Raw genomic sequence first — 17,543 nt, 5'->3', positions numbered from 1 at the left:
ATGCCCTAAGCTAGGATTGACCAAGTTTGGCAAACATTCATTCAACAAATAAAAGATCAAGCAATAGATAGAAACAACCAGATAGAAGTTTTTGATTCTCAGAAAGTGATACTTGTGCCAAGGAGTGTGTATGTTCTACAAATGTTTCGATCAGTCACCTCAAACACATTAACATCCTAGATGGTTGTCTACAAGGCTGACAGTTGGTTTAGCTAAGGAGTCCTCGATATACCCAAGGTACGTGAGGCCCAAATCCATAGATGAGACCAAAAAGATGTCACACAGCCGAGAGGAGCGGTAACCCACTTCTCCTCTTTCACTTCTCAAGGGTATAAAGTTCCTTGAGGCTTAGCCCGAGTGACAAAATCTTGATCCCAAGAGAGGTGTCTTTCGATTCACCTCTCGATTCTTATACTCTACCAGAACGCTGGAGTTGAGGTCGTCCAAGGGGTGATGAAATCCCCAAGCAGGCCTCCTAAAAAGAAACAAGGTTTTGGATCCTAATCTTATGCACCCAAGATGGCTTTGAAAGACGACAAGGGGAGAGAAGACTTGGATGACCTTGGGCTAAAAAATATGCTTGTTCTTTTACCAACTAACTCTTATGTGTGCTAATCTAGACTTTGCAAGCACTCATGTTTAAGAGACAATGTTCAATTCCAACTTGAAGCGCCAAAAAAAGTAAATCGATCGAAGAATGCAAACAATAAGAAGAGTTAGGGTCAACAAAAGCAAACTCACGCGCCCAGAGGCCCTCCACGTCAAGTATTGATTAATTTTTTTTAAGGCATTCAAGATTGAGTGTGAGTTTGTTTTAAGCCCAAAACAAAAGTGTGTGAGATTCGATTTCAAGCGTGCGCCTGGAGGCTCTCCACGTCATTTTTTGTTCAATTTTAGTGCCCAAACTTGAAGTGTGATCGATTTAATCTATAGTTTTGATCATTTAAGAATTTTGATAAAGTTAAAGCAAACATTCAAAGACCAAGTGAGTGAGTTAGATTGTGGAATATTTAACACCTTTTTCAAGTAGACCCATCCCCATAAATGGCGCTGAGATTGCAACCAATGGTTAATATTTGATGGGTAATTAGAAAAGATGTGAGTCCAAGGAACTACTCAAATTGATTTTTGCAAATTTGTATTTTAACTTAACAAAGTTTCTTAAATGTCCAAAAATAAAACTTTACCTAGATTGCATGTGGAAAAGAGATTTGTTTTGTTCAATTTTTAGAAGCTCCAAATGAAGTGTTTGATATTGCAATGGTTAATTGATCCTTGGCATTCAAGATTGGGTTTGTTTTTTTAATCATGCATTCAAGGAAAATTTGATTTTAATCCATGGCATTCAAGAGTGATTTTAGCAACATGCATTCAAAGACAAGTGGTTAAACATTCAAGTGTTTTCTTTTGAGCATTTAAGATTGAGATTTTGTGTGTTGTTTTAATAACTTTGAAGTGCTTTGTTTTAACCTTAGATCATTCAAGATTGTTTTGGACTCAAAAGTGAAAATGACTCTTTGGACTTTGGTTTTCATTAAAGATTTTGTGTTCTAGTTTGCATATTTTAAGCCCAAAAATGATATTCCTAGATTGTTTTGATGCATGAAAAACCTAAGAAACATTCAAGATTTTGCAATAAGACATTTGATTGGAACAAATAACAAAGCTTTTAGGACAATTTTTTTCAACCATTTAGGACTCTTAATTTTCATGAGATTTTTTAAAAGAACTTTAGTGTGCACTTAGTGTTGATTTTGAACCTTTTGAAATGGAAACTTGAAGTTCTTTTTAAATTCCCAAAAATGAAGTGTTCCTAATTTTGCATGAATGCATCTAAAACCTTGATGTTGCAAGGATGCAAATGATTAGATTGGTTTAGTTTCACTTGTTAAAAGATTTTTTCTTTTTTGCAAATTTTTAATTTTTTAATGGATTTAAGTATGATTTGGGGGTTCATTTTAAGCACTAAAAAGAAGTGTGTATGATTTTTCTTCCTTAAAAAAAAATGGCCAAGATCTCCCACAAGAAGAAGAAGAAGAAGTAGATGGAATAAGAAGAATATAGACAAGAAGAGGAAGAAGAATTTCAAGTTCTATGTCCACCTATAAGCTTGAAAAATCTGCAAACACTATGAGATAGATTATGACTTCTTTTGTCTTGTTCATGCTCATGTGGACCTACAAAACCAATTTATACAATCCTACCAATCACAAAAACAAGTAAAATTAGCCAAAATCAGCAAATGACATACAAAACTTGACTAAAAAAGCTAATGAAGATGACCCATGCGGGGTCCCACCGGGCGTGCCAAAATGTATATGAGCAATGTTAGTATGCTAATAGAAACCAAATTTAAATAAAGCTTCTAAAAACTAAACAAAATTCATAAACTTCAAGATAGACTAAGATGAGCTCTCAATTGAGAATATGAGCCATTAATGGGCTCTCTCAATGAGAAGCTCTCTTGTTGAGTAGCTTTGTCTAAATAGATAGGTTGTATGCTCAAGCTTATGCTTCAAAAAGGGCTTCAAATGGAGTTGGAATTTGGGTGTGAGTGTATGGTTTTGATGTAAAATGGCTTCTCAAAATGGCATTATGACTTTACTTCATGGATTGTGTTATTTTGGCTTCGGAGAGGATTCCTTAAATAGGCAAAGGGCTTGAGGGATCAAGGGCTAGGATGCAAGGATGGGAAAAAGCTCATGGAGGGCTTAGATTGCATGAGAGGAGAGCACATGGATTGTGCTTCCTTACAACCAATCAAGGAGTGACACATGTCACATGGTGAGAGGATGGAGGAAAGGGGAAGGATGAGTCAACAAAGGAAGCTCAAGGGATAAAATCTTCATAAAGACCCTTCATAAGTGCTTTGTAAGAACATTTATGACTTTGTGGGCTTTATAAAGTTTTGTGGTTGAAGATATTTGTGAGAGATACCATGAAATTCGAATTTGAGGGTTTAGGGAGGTTTTAAGCTTGCTTAGGGTTGTAAAAATGATTAGAGGAAGGGTTAGAGATGGCTTAGGACTAGGCAAGTGGATGGCAAGTGGATTGCAATTAATGAGGGTGGGTGAAGGAGGAGATATTTGTTAACTTTGCCTTGAGTTAGCAAGTCTTAACCCATGTTTAGGGAATGTGACAAGGTGAGGAGGGGATTAGGATTAGGATTAGGGTTAAAGACATCTTCTAGAAGAGTCTAGGCTTTGGATGAGGATGAAGACTTTCTAGAAGAGTCTAGAACTTCCTAGGATAAGATTTTATGAAATAAATAAAGTTCTATTTATTTCAAGAGTTTGGGTTGAGGAGATATTTATTAAAATATTTTTAATAAACATGAGGATTAATATTTAATCTTGATTAAATATTTTGAGTTGGGATTAGGGGTAGGAAATGATGAGATTAGCCTTTAATCGAAATTAAAGAAGGATTAGAAGATTTTGGAAGAGGTTATTGGTCTTAAGGAAATTGGCCAACTTTTGAAAAAAATAAATTAATTATTTATTTTGGGATTTTTGGTCAATTTATTAATTAAATAATTAATAAATAAGGAAATAATGTTTAAATAAGATTTAAACATTTTTGGGAGGGATTCCTTAATTAAATATTTTTAATTAAGATAAAGGGATTTAATGTCATAAAAATAAATTAATTAATTAAATAATTAATTAATTAATAAATGATGATGTCATCAGGACTTTTTCAAAAAATAAAAATACTTTATTTTCTAAAGGATTTTTGGTCAATTTATTAATTAAATAATTAATAAATAAGGAAATAATGTTTAAATAAGATTTAAACATTTTTGGGAGGGATTCCTTAATTAAATATTTTTAATTAAGATAAAGGGATTTAATGGCATAAAAATAGATTAATTAATTAAATAATTAATTAATTAATTAATGATGATGTCATCAGAACTTTTTCAGAAAATAAAAATACTTTATTTTCTAAAGGATTTTTGGTCAATTTATTAATTAAATAATTAATAAATAAGGAAATAATGTTTAAATAAGATTTAAACATTTTTGGGAGGGATTCCTTAATTAAATATTTTTAATTAATATAAAGGGATTTAATGGCATAAAAATTAATTAATTAATAAATGATGATGTCATCAGGACTTTTTCAGAAAATAAAAATACTTTATTTTCTAAAGGATTTTTGGTCAATTTATTAATTAAATAATTAATAAATAAGGAAATAATGTTTAAATAAGATTTAAACATTTTTGGGAGGGATTCCTTAATTAAATATTTTTAATTAAGATAAAGGGATTTAATGGCATAAAAATTAATTAATTAATAAATGATGATGTCATCAGGACTTTTTCAGAAAATAAAAATACTTTATTTTCTAAAGGTTTTTAGGTGTCTACATCCTTTTTTATCTTTCTAATTTGATATTCACTGCCACAACCAAATGAGAATAGTGTAAAATTTTCTTTTTTGATTGGTAGTCTTCAAATGTTGGTAAAATATTTCTTCTTCTTAGGTATGTACATAGCTAGGTGCCAGCTACAATGATGGACCCAATTCGATACTCAAATCCATCATCATATACTTGATTACATATGAATTTTTTCTTAGGTTCCACACATATAGCTAGCCAATACTCAATCTATTTATTGTTATCATTAGGTGCAATAACAACATAAAGATGTCCTATAAGATAAGATAAAGTACATAAATAATTTAATCACATGTGTACATAAATAAATAATATCTTAATAAAATGTACTTGAATTATAATGTCATGTACATAAATAAATAATATAAATTGAAGCATGATCACAACAAAATTTAATTAAATTGTGCATACTAGGTTGTATGAGGTCTGAAATACGACCATAGTCTTCTGATGCAAATGTAACATTTGGGCCTTCATTTACTATATCATCTTGAAAATGCATGTCAGTAGGTGCTAATGATTTTTTTTATCAATCTTCAACCCATTATGTATTGTCACATTCTTCCCTATCACCTCCAAGACAAAACTAACGAAAACAAGCAAGCTCCCTGGTCCATATAGTCCAAGTGTTAGAATCCAAACTCCTAAATGAATGTCATTTATCTAACCCGCTAATTGTCTCACAATCATATCTTGAAAGGACATTCTTCTCTTCAACTAGGTAGAAGAAACATCTAATTGTAGAGCTCTGACTTGATCCTGTGTATAAATATTTGTTACACCATTCCACAATTTCATTTGCATTTTTGAATTTGATTTTTTCCTTAAATTTTAATTGCTCTCTGCAAAGGGATTTCTTCACTCATGCACTAGCAGCATCATGTTCTCTTTTACCATGTCCAACCTCAAAAAAACTCCACATATGTTGGATGTTAGTTTTCTTATGTTTCCTACTCAACCAATAGAACATTCTAGCATTCTTGAATTGTCTTGTACAATTATCTAACCATATCCAATGTTGTCTCATTTGAATTTGTCTCTCTCTTAAATTATCATAAAGGACCTTGAAACAATATGGGACAAACTCAGATGAATGAAGATTTTTATCACTCATATAGAAACGACACTCTCTCAATTTCTTTGATCCTCCTCTGTACTATTAGGTACATGCCTATAAACTATGTGAACAAAAATTTCTACTTGCATTGAATTTGTAATATTGTGCTTGTACTTCATCTTGGGGTGCAAGTGTGTAGTTCTCTGCAAAGTCAACAATTGAAAGTATAGTACCAATTGGAAACTTATTCTTACATGTGTGAAATTGTTCATCAAGCCATCTAGCATATTGAGAGTGTTCAACATATTATGGTATGATCACACTCTTAAACTCATCCATAAATGCATGACAACTAACTTTATTTGTAACTAGATCACACCTTCTTCCAATCTTCCCATCCTTTAATGGATATTCAATAGTTTTGAATCTTTTTACATCAACTAATTGTTGTCCAAAAGTAGTCAAAGAATTTTCATGCAAAAATTCATCTAACAAATAAAGATTGCCACACATATCACATGTATCAGAAAGACATGCATTGAAAAGAAAATATTGATCATTAGGTGGCTTACGGAACAAACTTGATATGAAATTCATTATAGTTTGAGGTGATATTTTTATACCACGTTCTTATAACACTTATTTTCTATGCATGGTACCATGTATATATCAAAATTTTGATATGAGATTATTTTGAAGTAAAGAATTTGTAATGGAACAATCATGATTTTGTCAATGATGTCAAACCTGCTACCTACTGGTGAGACAATTTTTTTTTGGTCTAAAAGCTATCATTTAGTTGATTGATGAAGAGGATTTTAAAAAGGGAGATAACAATAGCACCTAGAGAAAGGTTAAGTTATTTGGTATATAAAAGAAGCCTTAAGACCAAGTAAGACATTGATACTATAGTGTATTGCTTAACTACTTAAAGTCTAGAATGAAAGATTACTCAAGGAAAGATTGGAAGAAGATCAAGGATAAAAAGTGTCTGCTAAGACTTCTCAAGAAATCAGTGCAAGCTGAGCAGAAACTAGTGCAAGCCACATGAAAAATAAGTCTTACCGAGAAAAGATGAAAAACAGTGAAAGCTGAGTGATTCTCATTATATGTCAAGGAAATTTTAGTTGATGTTGATGTTTGCTAAAGTAAACTTTAGTGTTTTTCAGGTAAACTAGTGTTGGCCAAGTGAAAGAATATTATAGAAGCTAAGTGACAACATATTGATGTCGAGTGTCAGTATTCATGTTAAATTGTAAATTTGATGAATCTAAGCTTACTATTTTGTTTTCTTGGATTGCATGAAGTGCATGGAAGATAACTATGATGATCTAGTGGCATGAAATTCAAGGTAAACCATTTTGAAGAAAATTCAAGGAAGATTGTAGAAGTTTCTAGAGGAACCAAATAGAAAAGTGGGTAGATTCATTGTATCCTACTTAACTCTAAAATGGATGATTGTGATTAAGTTTAAAAAGATATTAATTCTCTATTTGTAAAGAGAGTTGGTAAGAAGCAAAGGTTGTCATGTGTGATAACCTAAGGAAGAAAAGGAGTCTAGGGTATTGCTTCATTTAGTGGTCGAACAGAAGAGACTGTAATTGGCATGCAAAGCAAGAAGGCTTAAGAGTATGAATTCTTGAAGGGTCGGCAAGTTCTTAAAGCTAAAATGTGTGAAAGACAAGAATAATGGAGGACTGAAATATAGATCTATAGTTTGCAAGTGAGTTGTAATTTGTTATCAAATCAAGCCTTATTATTACTTTCTAATACTTTAAATTGAGGTTGACCTAATAGTCATCTATAAATCCTTTAACTGGATGACATTCCAAGTGAATGGTCTAAAGTCCTCTAACAAGGCTTACTCCTAGTAGGTTGATTGAAATCATTTAACTAGGTCCTATTTAACAATGTGTATTGTAACCTTTAACAAGGTTGGGCTTTCACAGGGCATAACTTCAAAAGAGTGAGAATTAGTAGCATGTTACTAGTGGTTTTTCCCAAATTGGGTTTCCATGTAAAATTCTTGTGTCGAATGTGCTATTGAATCTATTATGTTTCATGTTTACATTTCTACAAAGTTGTTTTGACCTAGGACAATAACCTGCAAAGTTTAAATATTGTATAATCTATTGGATGTATGCATGATAAGGTTTTATGGATATGGGTCCACTAAACATTGAAAAGTTTTATTTGTACATCTAGAACTTGGATAACTGATTGAACCCCCCCCCCCCCCCCCATAGTTATTCTAATGAATTCCAACAATTGGTATCAAAGAATCATAGTGCTTAGGTGGATTAGTTTGAAGGTACTAGAAGCAAAAGATCAAGATGTCAAAAAGAGAGGTACTCAAGATCAACAAGGAGAACTTCCCTGCATGGAAAATTCTGATGAAGCTACACCTATGAGGTCTTGGAGACCATGCACAATCTACCAACACCACTAAGCATGTCAATCCTATTGGAGCCCTAACTACCGATGATCTGAAAAAGAAGAAAGAACATAATCAGGCAATGTTGGAGATTGCCTCTACCCTAATTTATTCTAAGTTTGATGACATCAAGGGTTGTGATACTACAAAGAAGATATGGGATTCTCTTCAAACCATTTATGGAGGAGATGCAAATGTTTTGAGAACCAAATCTAAAAGTCTTAGAGGTAAGTTTGATGATATAAGGATGGAAGAAGGTGAGAATGTTGCTCAATATTGCTATAGAATAAAAGTTATTAATGCTATAAGATGAGTTACTGGTAAGATAGATGATGATATTGTATTAAGCAAAGTATTGAGAACACTATTGCCCATCTATGCTATTAGAGTTTCTACCATACAAGAACTAAGATGTATATCAGGTTCTAATATGAATCTTGAAGGTTTGGTAGGTAAGCTTACTACCTTTCAGCTCTCTAATTTTGATAATTTCAAATTTGAGAATGTTGAATCTATTGTCAAAGCTAAACTATCATTGAAGGAACCTAAAGAGAATAAGAAAAGGTAAAATATGTTTCTAGTGACAGTGATAGAGATGAGGAGGATGTAGAACAACTTGAAGCATTACTAGCAAGGAGATTTTATAGAGGCAAAGGAAAATTCAAAGATAAGTTGTCTATCATATGTTTTAATTGCAATGAAGTTGGTCACATTGTTGCTAGATGTCTAGAGAAGAAGAACAATAGAAGTGGAAACAAATATAGAAGTAAAAAGATGAGGATAACAAAGATTACAAAGATAAAGGCAAGAAGTCTTGCTACATTGCTGAAGAAGAAACCAAAGATGGACCTGACAACCATGATGATGAAGTGGTGTATGTTGTAATGAAGGATGATTCTGATGAGAATGAGGCAACTACACTAGTGCCCTATGTGAAAAAAAGTGACAGATTGATCATTGATAGTGGTTGTTCACATCACATGACTAGAGATAAAAGTAAGTTCATTACCCTAAATTATGATGGAAATAGTGTAATATTTGGTAATGATGCATGATGTCTAATAAAAGGAAAAGGATCTATCAAAATAATAGAAAGGATCATGTGTGACAATGCTTATTATGTTGAAGGACTTAGCTATAATTTTTTGAGTGTATCACAACTGAATAGTTTAGGTTGCAAAGTTAAGTTTGAGAATAAGATAGTTAAGATCTATGAAACTGATGGGAAACTAATTGGAAAAGGTGACCTTGATATGAATAATGCTACTTGTCATGTTGTAGAATTTGATGATGTGTGGTTATGGCACAAGAGGTTATTTCATGTTAACTTTGATAACTTAGTGAGTATCAGTAACCTAAAAAGAGTCAGAGGTATGCCTAAATTGAAGAAACCTGACAATATAATTTGTGAACAATGTCAGTTAGGCAAGATGACAAAATCTAGTTTTAAAAGTAAGACTAACACCTCTAAAGGAATTCTAGAGATTGTTCATAATGATTTGTGTGGATCAATTGATATGCAAAGCTACAAAGGAGACAAGTACATTATCCTATTTGTTGATGATTGTTCTAGGATGATGACAATTATGTTTTTAAAATAGAAATTTGATGCTTTTCAAATGTTTAAGTGGTACTTAGCTAGAGTTGAGAAGGAGATAGGAAAAAGCCTAAAATGTCTAAGATCTGACAGAGGTGGAGAATTTACATCAAATGAGTTTGATATGTTCTGTAGTGATAAAGGAATCAAAAGATAGACATCGACACCTAAGACCCCTCCACAAAATGGAATTGTTGAAAGGAGGAATAGATCTATAATGAACTATGCTAGGACACTCATTATGAAGAAGAATGTTGCTTCAAAACTAGAGAGAAGTTGTAAGTATAGTTGCTCATACCTTGAACCATGTGCAAGTCAAGAAAGGTACTCATTCAACACCTTTTGAATTATGGTATGAATACTCACCCAATGTAAAATATTTTAAGGTATTTGGAAGCAAATGCTACATTCTAAAGTATTTCAAGAATGGAAAATTGGATGTTAAAAGTGAAGAAGGTATATTCCTTGGCTATTCCACAAGAAATAAATAATATAAGTTTTTAAATGCTAATACTAACAAAGTTGTGGAAATTGCACAAATGTGAAGTTTGATGGATATACATAGGTACATGAAGCTAGACCTATGAAGGAACCAGAGAAGTAAAAATCTTTGCATACTTTTATGAAGATATGCTTGCTGATGAAGATGTTGTAAACCAAGTTCCAAATCAACAACAAGTTTCAGTGACTACCGAGTCACATACAATGAATGTTGAGTTGCATTTAGGAATCAAGCTATAGTCAGGAACCGAGTTGCAAATAGAAGTTGAGGCTCATTTTGATTCTGAGATTAGTGTACATGAAAGAGATGTTGAATTACCTAATAGAGAAGTGCATAGTGATTTAGAAGTTGAAAAACCTAATGAGGAAAGGAGAGCAAAACCAAGATTGTCAAAGTATGTCAAAAGACATCACCCTACTACACAAATTATTGGAGATAAAGATGCTAGAATAATCATAAGAAATAGGTTGAGAAGTGATACATGTTTGTTGAGCATGCATGAACCTAAGATAGTGAAAGATACCTTAGAAAATGAGGACTGGAGTAAAGCCATGAAAGAAGAGATTGAGAAGAACAAGATATGAACTCTATTTCCTAGACCAAAGGATGAGAATGTGATTGGAACCAAGTGGGTGTACAGAAACAAGTTAAATGAAAATGGTGAAGTCACAAGGAATAAGGCAAGATTAGTTTGCAAGGGGTATGCACATGAAGAAGGAATAGACTATGGAGAAACATTTGCCCCTATTCCAAGATTGGAAGGAGTAAGAACTTTGCTTACTTACTATGCATACAAAGGTTTCAAATTTTATCAAGTGGATGTGAAGTCAACATTTTTGAATGGCATATTAGAAGAAGAGGTTTATATAGAATAATCAAAAAAAAAATTTATTCTAACAACAAGAACATGGTATGTAGATTACACAAAGCTTTAGATGGTTTAAAGCAAGCCCCAAGAGCATGGTATGAAATCCTTCACAATTATCTTGTGAAGATCATATTTGAGAGGACTAATGATAACAACAATTTGTACTTGAAGACAGAAAGAGGTAAAGGTATTTTACTAGCTGAAATTTTAGTGGTTGATATCATATTTGGAGGTGAAGATGGATTATGTAATGCATTTGCAAATGAAATGAAGAATGAATTTGAGATGTCTATGTTTTGAGAGATCAATTTCTTTGTTGGTTTGCAAGTATATCAGATGAAATATGGTATATACATCACTTAGTCTAAGTATGTGAAGGAAATACTAAAAACTTTTGGATTAGAAGATTCCAAACTAGTTAGCACACCTATGGTGATAGGACACAAGTTATCAAAGAATGATGATTCAACTAATGTGAATCAAACATCATATAATTCTATGATTGGCAAATTGTAATATGTAGTACATAGCAGACTTGACATTGCATTATTTGTTGGGATAGATGCAAGATTTTGTGCTAATGGTAAGGAGAATCATTTGATTTTTGTTAAGAGAATAATGAGATATCTAAAAGGAACAAAAGACTATGGTCTATACTACTAGAAAAATGAAAATTTTGCGTTGAGAACCTACACTGATGCTGATTGAACTAGAAACATTGATGACAGAAAGAGAACAAGTGGAGGAGCATTTTTCTTAGGAAAGAGGTTGGTCAGCTGGACCATCAAGAAATAAAATTGCATATCTCAATCTACTATTGAAGTTGAATATGTTGTTGTTGTAGTAAATTGTACAAACATTGTATGGATCAAACAACTACTCAAATGTATGAAGGAAAAAATCACTAACCTGTGGTACTTTATTGTGATAATACAAGTGCTATAAATATATCAAAGAACCTTGTGATGCACACAAAGACTAAGCACATTGACATCAAGTATCATTACTTGAGAGAGTTACTTCAAGGGAAAAAAGTGAGGATGGAATATGTGAATACAAAAGAGAAGATAGTTGAAATCTTCAAAAAATCTTTACCTAAGGATGCTCATGAGTATCTTAGAGGTAAACTAGGGGTAATACCCCTATCCAAAGCTACTTAAGAAGCCTTAGTAGTTCCCTGCATCAACTGAAGCTGAATGTTGTATCTTACAACTTGATGCAATGGATATTACTTTAGGAGCTACCTAAAGTAATGAAGGAGCTGAATTAGAAGATTTACAGTCACATACAAGGTGACAAAGGGAGAATCTGAAATTGATTATATCTACATACAGAGATAAAAATTCTTTGGCATTTTTGTCAACTAGGGAGATGGTGTACCTAATGTTTAATAAAGGAAGAAATAAGCCTAAAGGAAAAGAAATACATCTACCTAGTAAGAGGGAGATATAAGTATAAGGGAGAAGATGCAGTAAAGGAACTTCAAAAATCTCACATTACCCTACACAGAGGAAGGACATATACTACACTGATAGAGGAAAAAATTTCAAAGATTTATTTTCTTTTTGGTATTATTGTTGGTATTGGTTGGCCATCAATGCCAAAGAAGGAGATTGTTGATATGAGATTGTTTTGAAGTGAAGAACCTGTGATGGAATAATCATTATTTTGCCAATGATGTCAAACCTGCTACCTAATGGTGAGGCAATTTCTTTTTGGTATGAAATCTATCATTTAGTTGATTGATGAAGAGGATTTGAAAAGAGAAACTTTAACAATAGCACCTAGAGAAAGGTTGAGTTATTTGGTATGTAAAAGAAGCCTTAAGACCAAGTAAGGCATTGATACTATAGTGTATTGATTATTTACTTAAAGTCTAGAATGAAAGATTACTCATGGTAAGAATGGAAGAAGATCAAGTATGAAAAGTGTCTACTAAGCCTTGTCGAGAAATCAATACAAGCCAAGCAGAAATAAGTAGAAGCTGAGTGAAAAACAAGCCTTGCCAAGCAAAGATGAAAAATAGTGCAAGTTGAGTGATTATCAATATATGCTGAGTAAATTTTAGTTGATGTCAAGCATCAATAAATTTTAGTGTTTTCCAAAGTAAACTTTAGTTTTTTCCAAGTAAACTGGTGTCTGTTGAGTGAAAGAAAAATATAGAAGTCGAGTGACATCATATTGATGTCGAGTGCCAGTATTCGTGGTAAATCATAGATTTGACAAATCTGAGCCAACTATTTTATTTTCTTGAATTTTGTGAAGCATGTGGAAGATAATTATGATAAGTTGGTGGCACAAAATTCAAGGTAAACCATTTTGAGGCAAATTCAAGAAAGATTGTAGAAGAATTTTCTAGAGTAACCAAATGGAAAAATGGGTAGATTCATTGTATCCTATCTAATCCCATCTAACCCTAAAATGGATGATTAAAGTTAAGTAGAAAAAGATATTAATGTTGGTATTATGCTATTTTTTTCATTAGTGACAACACTTATTCAATTTTTTATGGTTATCAAGCTCATCATTCAGTCTCTAGTGTTTGTTGAGAAATCTAGTGATAACTAGGTTTCACAGTTCACACCGAGCATTCCAGAAGCTATCGAGTGAATATAGATAGTGTGCAATTCAGCAATTATCACCAAGTAGATAGCGGTCACCGAGTTTCACAGTGTCTACCAAGTCATCAATTTATGTGATGTGAAGCCAGTGTCTACCGAGTGATGGGATAAGTAGTGTTTACCAAGTGCAAGCAAGGTAAACAAAGTATTCAGTATCTATCGAGTGACACTATATCTACCGAGTCTCTAATGGTCATCAACTTCAAAGCTACATTGTGTGATTAGTATGGACCGAACCTCTACTTCTATCAAGTGCATGATGATGCCAAGTAATGTAGTGGATGTCAAGTATTAGAAATTCATCAAGTCAGCTTATAGAACGTGATTTTCTACTATTTGGTCAACTCAGTTATATTTTGTTTACTTGTGTTTTAGCCGACCTTGTAATTGTAAATATTGGAATGGTATATATGTAATGTATTGTATCATTTGCAATATACGAATGTATGGATATGTAATGTTTTGAGAAGAGTGAATGCAAATCAGTAGCAAAGCAGAGTATCCAGCAAGGTTGACAAGGAGTAGTAAAGTTATATCTATCACAAGAGGTGATATATACTTCAAGGATCTAATCAACAATCAAGTTGTAAGTCAGATCTACTATTTCATCCTAACAAGTGAATCAATTTTCTAAATCCTTTAACAAGGTAGACTTAATAGTCTTTCTTTAAATCTCTTAACAAAGTGCATAGTTCATTGTATGTTTGTAAAACCTCTAACAAGGTGGATCTAGCAGTCCAAATTGCTCTTAATAGGGAAAATCATTAGAAATGGTCAATGTAAGCCTTAATAGGCCAACTTTATATTGCAGTAGTGAAGTTTTGTGGGTATCATCTCTACCCCAGTTTTACTTTCCATTTGGAAGGTTTCTGGGTCACCAAATGTTGTGTTCATGTGTCATGAATGTTTATCTTTTAGTTTCTCATGCATAGAGTAGATTAGATGAATTAATGGTGTATGGATTATTCTGATTAAGTATTGAATTAGTTTAAAGTTTTTGAGGTTACTAATTCACCCCTCCCCTCTCAGTAACCTAGTTAGTCTTGATTATTTCCAACAATTAGTATCAGAGCTTTGTGGTTCTTAGAATAAAGCTTGACAACTTGAGCAAGATCAAGGATAATGGAGATATTTAGACTTGACAAAGCCATTGACAATGAAAAGCTAGATTTGGAGATGGCCATAGCTCAACTCAAAGAAGCAAAAGAGCATCTTTCCCAATCTCTAAAAAGAAGGAAGAAACTTGCAAAACAAATGAATGACCACCAGTATGTTGGAGAAAAGATTGAAGACTTTTTCCCCTCAAGTAGTTCAAATGAAGCAAATGAGGCAATCAAAGAACTCTTAGAAAAGAATGGCTCTCTACAAGAAGAGTAAGAAAATTGAAAAGAGAATGAGAAATTTAGTCAATAAGACTGTGTGAAATCTTGGAACAAAAGAATAAGGAAAATGAAGACTTGGAGACAAGAAATAATGAAACTCATAGTCAATCCCTTCAGCAAGAAAGTCTTATCAACCAACTCTCCAATGCAAATGAGGAAATCATGAATCTGAGATCTGAAAATGAAAGATTAAGGAATGACTTAATCACTAAAGACAAATCAATGAAAGATTGAAGGCTGATCTAAATTCTAAAAAGCAACTCAATGAAATGATAATGAAATCCCAAGCAGACATGGATCAACTAAATCAGCAAAGTGAGAAGAGTCTTTATAAGAAAAAGGGTAAAGTAGGACTTGGATACAAAGAAGAAGGTGAATCTTCCAAACAAGGTGCTCAAAGGAATCAAAAGCCTACTTGCAATCACTGTGGTAAGATAGGTCATACATCAAACAAATGTTGGAGCAATGGAAAGGAAAAATTCAATGGAAAGTGCTACAATTGTAGTCAACATGGTCATAAAGCTAATGAATGCAAGGAAAAACCAAAATTTGAAGGTAAATGTCACAAATGCAAGAAACAAGGTCACAAGGCATCTGAATGCAGGTCTAAACCATTCAATCCAACTGAACAACTTGTAAAGGCAATATTTGGTTGGGACTACAATACTTGGTGTAGATGTCATTATTGTGGAGAATATTGACACATTGGCATAAACTGTTCAAGGCATCACTCGAGAAAGAAGGATACTACAATAAGATGTTATACATGTACTAAACTTGGTCATATAGCTAAAAATTGCATGAACATAGGAAAGGTTGAATATGAAAAGAAAAATAAAGTTGATAACATCAGGAAGGAAATGAGACAGCAGTGGATTCCCAAATCTACCGAGCAAACCAGTTCAAATGATGGTCATGTCACTCAAGAAGTGGGTGACTCCACCATTTCCAATTAGATTCTTAAAGGAAGAACTAGAACTATATCTTCAAGTCATATCTCGAGCAGTTCTAATGAAAGGAAGGAAAAAATCCAAATTAGTATTTCAGATACAGAGAGATCACAATAAATCAGGTCATACCGAGCAAGGTTGGTCATAGACTCAATCGAGCTAGGTCAGGAGTAATAAAAGTTTTGTTCGATTGCCAAGTCACAAGCTTCTACCAAGCATAGTGAGTGGATGATAGTCTATCATGCACTATGTCATTAAGGCACCAAGAATTAATGGAAAATTTTCATCAAAAGGGGTAGAATTTGACTTCATTTTTCACCGCGACTTCAAAATACCTAAAGCAAAGTGATTTCCAGTGCATCCAAGCAATCTTGAGCGAATTTGCAGCAAAGATTTGTTCTAAAAAATTTCTCATTTATCGAGCAACCATGACATCCAGAAGCAGTAGTAGTAGCAAGGAAAAAAGAGGTTTTGAGATGTTGGTGAAAGGCTTGGAATGGAATGCACCAAATTTTGAGTTGGTACCAGTAGTTGCAAAGTCACTCAACCCAAATGGAGCTCAACCAAAAATTCCTCCAAAGGTACTCCTTATTAATGATATTTGCACTCATTTTAAGTGTTCTATGCAAGAAATTGGAACCCTAGAGATGGAAAATGCCCCAGGAGAAATGTGTGTTGATGGATCTTTGAAACCCAAGCATAAGCATTTAGAGGTCAAAGGATTAACCCATATCCTGCATATGTTGAGGTATTTCCAAATTAAGTGTATTAGGTATATTTTGAGCCATGTGCATAATGGTCAGTTATGGTTAGAGTAGCCAGTATTGATAACAAAGAAAATGATTCATAAGATCATGAGTCTCCCTATGCTGAACAAGGCCAAAATAACCAAAACCCTAGGTCAGGAAGAGCTTCAAAAGAAAAACTTAGCCAAGTGGGATGACAGAGGTCTGAAGATTAGCAATGTATCTAACGTGGAATTAAGGTTTGGAATTCACATCATTGCACATAAGATATATAGCTCTAGTCAACTGAATAGTGTATTGTGTGAGGCTGTGGATTTGGCATACAAGGTTGTGAAGAAGAATTTAGAATTTGATCTGTCAGATTTATTGTTGTAGCAGTTAAACAAGAACATGGACAGCATCAGGACATCAAAGAACAACCCTTGTAAATTTGGTTCTTTGCTAACTTGTCTTTTCTTTTATGTTCAAAAGTTTTTCCCATCAAAAGGTTCAGTTGTATAGAGGAAAGATACTCCCATTTTGTTCAGATTAATGAATTTATTGCAGAAATGGGTGAAAATTTTGAAAGTATTATGGACAATTATTTTGAAGCTTTTAAGGAGAAGATGAACAACAAGTTCTAGATTCCTCCCAAGCTAGTTGAAGATTATAAAGATAATGTATGTTTCATGGTTGATTGTGAATAAGTTTATATCCCAGTAGTCAGGCCTAGAGTTGCATGGTTGAACCCTCTTCCATATGAGGTTAACATTGATGAGACAAAGGACATTATTGAAGCCTCAGTGAATGAGCTAGCTAATCCAAAGCTACCTACCTTTGGAACCTATGAAGAAGCCAAGGCCAGAATAGAGCTTGAAATCAAGCTACCTCAGGCAATAAGAAAAGGTAAGTAGAAGGTAGCAAAATTGAAAACTGCAAGTGCCCCTCTCATGCTTACCAAGGGTAAAGGAGAAGACATTGAAGAAATAGAAGAAGAAGA

Source organism: Cupressus sempervirens, chromosome 11, assembly GCF_028749045.1.
Source record: "Cupressus sempervirens isolate cs-2001-9-10 chromosome 11, ASM2874904v1, whole genome shotgun sequence".
In the NCBI taxonomy this organism is placed as follows: Eukaryota; Viridiplantae; Streptophyta; class Pinopsida; order Cupressales; family Cupressaceae; genus Cupressus; species Cupressus sempervirens.
The sequence above is the reverse complement of the archived record's forward strand: the minus strand, read 5'-3'. Positions refer to the sequence as shown.